Source organism: Equus caballus, chromosome 24, assembly GCF_041296265.1.
Source record: "Equus caballus isolate H_3958 breed thoroughbred chromosome 24, TB-T2T, whole genome shotgun sequence".
Classification (NCBI taxonomy): domain Eukaryota; kingdom Metazoa; phylum Chordata; class Mammalia; order Perissodactyla; family Equidae; genus Equus; species Equus caballus.
Window position 1 is genome coordinate 54,833,918 of NC_091707.1, and position 6,347 is coordinate 54,840,264.

Sequence of the window (6,347 nt, forward strand, 5' to 3'; positions counted from 1 at the left end):
TCCTGTGCCGGCTTAATAACCTATCTAGCATCACGCAGAGCTGGCATTTGAACCCAAGACCATCTGACTTTGGGACCTGTGCTTTGACTGCTGTCTTAGTCCTACAAGGGCTTCATGGGGAACAAAAGTTATGTGGTCAGCTGTTTGAGAAAAATTGTACACCCACTCCCCTGGAAGAGGACAGTGCCTGGTGGTGTGAAGGCTCTGAGAGGTCTTGCCGGGGCAGGCTGGGCGTGGGGGAGGTGGGAATTTTGCCCCTGAGTTTCTCACATTTATTTGATGTAGGAACTTTATTGCCTAACACTTAATTTTCAGTTTATACTCTGGAAAATACTGCTGTAGTGGAAGAAGAATCTGAGCCTGGGAATTTGAAATGGGGGAAAAAAGAGAAACTTCAGGACAAAATACATAACTGGAAGACGATAAAAGAGCGTAAGATTCGAAGTCTCATTTGAGTGTGAGTTCAGGATCCTGCTTTTATTGGCTGTCTAATCTGGGCCAAATCATTTATTCTTTTTGGGTCTCACTTGCCTTATCTGTAAGGTGGGGTTGTGTGAGGGAAAGTGTGATTATATAGGCAAAAATGCTTTGTAAACACTAAAACTCTTAAGTTGTTGTTTTTAATTGTTATTTACCAAGTTCATTTCTGTCCCAGTACCTAGAACAGCATCTGCCAGCTATTTGAAGGACAATTAACCATTGTTGGATGAATGATTTTCTCTTCTGTGCCTCTGGGTTCTATTCTGATATGTTACAACTGAAGAATTATTTTCTTTCAGTTTTATTGAGATATAATTGACACACTGAAATTTTTTTAAATAACACTTTGTTCCTTGAATTCTCCTTCTACATTGTGTTTTTGCTGGTTTTTATGTTCTTGGAGTTTAATGAAGTCACTCAGTTGGAAAATCAGGAACCATGTTTCTCACATTCACTTTGTTGTACCCCAATTTGGACTGCTAAGACAGTTTATTTTGTGTTTTTCTGACATGTCCCTGGCAGCAAGAAATTCTTGGACAGTTCCAAAATGGTAAATTTCATTCAACAGTGTGCATGTGTTGGGTTTTTTTGTTTTTGTTTTTTTACACTGCTCATTCCTCAGATGTGCCCATCTGTGTGTGTGTGTATTTTTTAAGGAATTTCTAACATTTCACCCTCTTGATGTAGTTACTCTTGATGTTTCCATGATAAGGTCTGGCTCTTTTTAAGGACTGTCAGGAAGAGAAACCTGCAATTTTGCATACCAGGGCAGTTCTTACTGCTGGAGCATGCTGAGAGGTGTGAGGGCCTTCTTTACCTGCTTTAAATAAGCCATTTGGTTTTCAGCATCTGGCCAAAGAGACAGATATGAGTTTGAGATTATTCCAATAGGTAAGACGTTGCACAAAGATCAAGAAATTTAAAAAGAGAGGCAGTCAAATCATTTTCTAGCAACCCATTTGTTTGCTGGAACAGCATTATTCCTAGAAAGATACTGCATTTTGTCCAGCAGCTGATTTGGAGACAAGGGGTTGGATAGAGGGGAACTAGCAGTCCATTCCACAGTAATCTGACCTGGTCTTGTGGTTTATGTGGGCCTAACCCCTCCCCGCTGCTTTGAGGGTAGCACATGACCCAGGCTTAGCCTGGCCAAGGCTCAGTCCTCTGGCTCTGGTGGCTGGTTTAGGGGCAGGTCTGCCATCTAAGAGTTCCCCATGGGACTTGGGCTAGAGCTGCTAGGGAAGATGCCGGGTTTTCCTGGGATCAGGAGCTGTCAGGATCATGAAAGCCTCAAGTCATTGGTAGCCTTCTTTCCACCATAAGGGAAAAGATTATCTGATAATGAAGCCAATGGAAGGGAAGTAGAGTTCAGAGATGGCCAAGGAAACCAAATTCTCTTGGCATCACTGAGCCTGTGCTTCAGGCATTCATGCCCTGCTTAAGCCAGGCTTCTCCATGAGCCTTTATTTTTTTTTTTATTGCGCTATGTGAACTGATAAGTTCCATCTTTTCCCATTAATATCTGTAAGTTACAACCAAAGAATCCCAAATAATACAAAACTGCAAGATAAATAAAAAGTATACTAAAACTCGTATCATTTTTACCTCCAGAGGACGTCACCATCCCAGTCATCTTCCAAATTGTCAGACCACTTTCAAAGTGTTGGATTCCGTGTAGGGGTTTAACAGAGGACTGCGGCCTAGGACGCTCTTATAAACTGAATTGTGTCCTCCCAAATTCATGTATTGAAGCCCTAACCCCTAATGTGACTGTATTTGGAGACAGAGCCTTTAAAGAGGTAATTAAGGTTAAATGGGGTGATAAGGGTGGCGCCCGAATTCAATAGGACTGGTGTCCTTATAAGAAGAGGAAGAGACACCAGGAACGCTCATACTCACAGAAAAGGCCATCTGTGAGCCAAGGTGAGAGGCCTCAGGAGAAACCAGACCTGCTGACACCTTGATATGCGACTTCCAGCCTCTAGAACTAGGAAAATAAATTGCTGCTGCTGAGCCACCCAGTGTAGGGTATGTTGTTATGGCAGCCCTTGCAAACTAATCAGGCACATTTAGAAGAAAGAGGAGCATGGTGAGGGGACTCAAGACCATGTCTGAGGGACAGTCCAGGAAGGCTTGGGGTGTGCTCTTAGAAGAAGAAAAGGCAGTGCTAGAACAGGAAAAGCACATCAGCTATCCTGGTGCAGAGCTCTGGGAGTCAGTTTTTTGGACATAGTATTTTATTTTTCACTTTCCTGAAGCAGATATCTCAGAGCCCCTTGAGGCATCTCCAGTGGGGAAGAGAAGTGATATTTACTGAACACACTCTGTATCCCAGGCAGTGTATAGTAATCTTGTGTTCCTTCAGAGCTAGACCTTAGGGATGCAGCTGGGGTAGCTTCTGTTTATTCAGTTATTAAGTGCCGAGAGCTCTGTTTACAATATATTATTTAATTAACACCGCGCTCAGCAAGTTAGAAATTAGCTCTCTCTTACAGATGAGGAAACAAACCTAGAAAGGGTGAGAACTTGATCGTGGTCACCAGGGTAGTTAGCAGCAGAGCCAGGACTAGAATTCATATCTACGGATTCCTGTTCTGTTGGGTTTCTTCCCTTGCTCTGTAATGAGGGGAAAGTGTAGACCAGGGAAGGCTGGCACAGAAATCAGTCCTGGGAGATGCCCACAAATGGCAAGCTGAAGGCAGCACAAGGGTCCTAGACCCTGGATACCCGCCAGGAGAGCCAGAGGCACTGGCAGCCAGCTCTGTCGGTTTATAAAGTGCCACATTGGCCGTGCCTTGTAGAATTAGGAGGAAAAAAAGAAATTACAATCTAAAGAAGTTGTGGCAAGTGGAGCAAATTGCTCAGCATGGGCAAAGCAACTATGGCAGGTTTTAGACAAACTGATCGTATCATGCCATTCTCTGGACAGGTTGCTAGCTCTGTTGGGCTGTAAATCCCTGACTTGCAACGTCAAAGAGCAGGAGCCGCGGACCGAGACTGGCAGACCTGCTAAGCCCACACCACCTCCCCTTGTTTAATGCCCACACAGTCTGGACGGCCAGGGCTCTTAGTCCAAATCAGTTACTATCTTAAAATGGCAAATGGGTCTGGGCCCCATTTGCATTTCACTTGTCCTTTTGCACCCTTAAACTTTTTTCTTTTTAATAAGCTAGCTATATTAATTGAAAAGTTAATAACTGCTCACAATAAAAGGCTCAAACAGAATAATGCTGCAGCTTCACTGGGATCCGTAAACATTCACCAGAGGCCAGAGCTTGAGTGAGTAGCTGTCTGGGACAGTCTTGGGCACAACTTAGGACCCTGTGTAGCCTGGGATTTCATTGTGTGTGTGTGTAATGCTGTAAAGAGACAATATGGCTTTGTTTACTCACAAAGATTAGAAATTAGGTGGCAAGTTTTGGGTTATTTGTTACTCTTATGACTTCGTTTGGGTTCTCTTGAATATATGCTGACTCTCCTAAAAGCAGAATTCCTCCAGAACAGGGACTGTGTCTCATCCAGTCTTTCCCCAGGGAGCCTGGAAGTGATCCCTGCAGATAACAGTTCAGAAAAGAAAATGGGGTCATTAACCAAGACACCAAATAAGCATGAGAGCTGAGGGGAAAAAGGATAGTAAAGAAAAAGAGCGGCGCTTCTCCAAGTTAAACTATGGGGGCAGAGACCTCACAGATAATAAACACTTTTTAAACAAGAGTCCTCATATAACTACCCCATTTCAGTTTTTCCAGCTTTTCTACTATTGGTTAGGATGAAGTTCACTCATTCTCTAATTAAAGCAATCTTTGTCAGGCTTCTTAAAGTGGAACTTGAAATAAAATAAATAACTTGGGTATACAGTATGGATAAAAGAATTAGGTTTATTGAAGTGTTCAATAAACCACATGCAAGGAAGTTCTAAATAAACAACCGTGAGTTCCATCCCCCACCTAAGGGTGGTGAGTGGTTTCCTGGCCTGGACTCCGGCACATCTTAACCCGCTCCGCTCTCTCTGGCTGGTGTGTCCGGGCACTGGCCTCGCTGTTGTTCTTACTGGTTTCTCTCCTATCAGTGTGCTTGCTTCTGGCACTTAGACAACTCGGCAAATGGCTCAGTACATGGTGCTTGTGTTAATAGCAGTTTGCTCCCTTCTACAAATTCTCACAAACTCCTTTTGTTTCTCTGCTTTCTCTCTGCTCCTTGTTTTTGTGCACTTTTTAAATTACCGTGTGCTTTCCTCTTCTGAACTCCTCCTTACTCCTTGTTCATGATATGCTGTGTGTTTACTCCTCTGCCCCTGGCTCCTCTCCCTCTGAGAGCCCCCTCTCTGGTCTGCACTCAGGCGACACCTTCTCTGCATTTGGATTACTTCTCTTTCCCACTATTTTTCCCGTGATTTGACTTTAAGCATTGAGGCAGAGAGAGGGTAGTGTGGCTATTTACCTGCTCCTCAGAAAACTTGCCTGGACCAAACAAAACAAAACAGAACAAAACAAAACCTGACTCCTACACAGTGAACACAGTTCACGCCCAAGAAATTCAGCCTTTAACGGGTGTTCCTGTCCTTTTGCTTTTACATTTCCCCAGTCTGCACCAAAGGGTCTATACATCAGGCAGTGGGATGCCTCCCCTGGAACGCGAGAGACCAAGAGGAGCAGTTTCTGCTCTGCTTCTCCGTGTAGCTGTTCATGACTTGTACTACCTGTGTTGTTAATTTCTTTGGTCCATAAGTAGCTCTGAGAGCTTTCATAAAAGTCACTTCACTGTTGTATGCTTGTTTCTTCCTCTTTCAAATTAGTATGATACTGTAGGCATGGAAGAGCAAATGAAATAATGGGTGTAATAATACATAAAATATCACACTATAATTCATGGTGCTGTTACTACAATAATAATGTATGGATATATCATATGTGGTAGTATGTGCGTTGTCATTGAATATGATTCCTGTTGACAATAAAGGTCCCCTTCCATTGTTCCCTTTAACTCCGAGACTAGGAAAGCAATCAGTAGTAATTAAAAAGAGAAAGTTACGTTTGGTAGAGTGGAGAAGATGCGTTTGAAAGAATATGGAACTTTGTTTCAGAACTCCTAGGTGTAAGATTATGCTCTACCAAGCTGTGGGATGTAGGGCAAGTCCTTCATGCTAGGCTTTCAATGACCTCCTTTTAATATGGTGATTGATAACCTCCCTGTCTGCTTCACAGAAGAGTGGATGAGTAAATGATATAATATATCTGAAAGAACTTTGTAAACTGTAAAGTGTGATGCAAACGTAAAACAAGGCAGAATGTTGGCAGAGGGAAGGCTCGGGGAGGGTGTGCTGTGGTACAAAGACCTGGGTTCAAGGTGGCCTGTCACTTACTAGTTGAGAGGCCTTGAGCCTCTCTCCAAGCTTCAGCTCTCTAGTATTTAAAATGGAAATAATGATAATAAACGTGAAGAGCCCGGTACGCAGCGGTGTTTGGTAAATGTCTTTAAAAAGAGATGACTATTAGATGTACATCCTGATGTGACATTTTCAACTGGGTATTGCCAAAAGGCCTTCACCACAGACGTAGACTCCCTCAATCAGTTAGTCTGACTTAGTGTACTTGCCCGGGTATTATTGGGGAAGTGTTTTTTATTTGTGTGCCAAAATAATACCTGACTCAGAAAATCCTCACTGGAAGTTTTGCTTTTAATTTTCAAAGAATAGAACATTTCTAAGATAGGAATTAATAATATGTCTTTGATGAGGAACATAAAATAGTGAATAATGGTGCCCCATTCTCTAAAGCAGCTCTGTCCAATAGAAACATGGCACGAGCCACAAAAATGAGCCACTGAAGAATTTTAAATATTTAATAGCCCAATTAAGAAGAGTAAAA

General features: G+C 42.7%; 1 protein-coding gene across 9 annotated transcripts in view; it reads left to right on the plus strand.

Annotated features, from left to right (window-relative positions):
- EVL (Enah/Vasp-like) overlaps positions 1–6,347 on the plus strand; it is a 160,325-nt gene that overhangs the window by 44,557 nt on the left and 109,421 nt on the right. The gene's annotated exons all lie outside the window — the stretch shown is intronic.